The sequence below is a fragment of the Etheostoma spectabile genome, chromosome 19 (genome assembly GCF_008692095.1).
Source record: "Etheostoma spectabile isolate EspeVRDwgs_2016 chromosome 19, UIUC_Espe_1.0, whole genome shotgun sequence".
NCBI classification, from domain to species: domain Eukaryota; kingdom Metazoa; phylum Chordata; class Actinopteri; order Perciformes; family Percidae; genus Etheostoma; species Etheostoma spectabile.
The window spans coordinates 11,925,768-11,926,282 of NC_045751.1; the positions used below are offsets into that span (position 1 = coordinate 11,925,768).

At 37.9% G+C, this 515-nt stretch overlaps 1 pseudogene; it reads right to left on the bottom strand.

Moving 5' to 3' along the window:
• Positions 1-515, bottom strand: part of LOC116669468 (myosin heavy chain, fast skeletal muscle-like) — a 15,472-nt pseudogene that overhangs the window by 14,334 nt on the left and 623 nt on the right.

The window sequence follows — 515 nt, forward strand, 5'->3', positions numbered from 1 at the left end:
TCTTTCATCAGAAAGCTGGTATGTCACTCTTGACTTCTCCAGCAGATCTACAGATATTTTTCATAAATTACAGTCTGACCCATTCTCAATTCCAGTTGTTTATATGTAGTATGATTATTATTACTTACATGTCTCAATATCAGCACTAGCCAGTTTGCCAGTTGTGCCGATTCTGATGAATTTACCTGTTTGGAACCAAAGGATTTTAAATTTCCTTCACAGTGCAATCGTGTAACAAAGACCATCTTTCATGTGTAGAAATGATCCATACTTACGAAACCCAAGAGAGTGTCAGTTCCCTGATGCTGTTTAAGCGTTTTACCATAGGGGATTGGCTGCAATAATCTGATCCTCCAGTGACCCCTATAATCCAGGTTTTGAATTAGAGTTAGAAAATGTTTTCTTTTATTTTTCCCTCTTGAAAAATATTCTATAGAGGAAGAGCCCTGAATTGTAACCATACAGTGACATACCTTTGATTCGTCCCTCTTCGGTCCACCAACTGAGATTGTTGC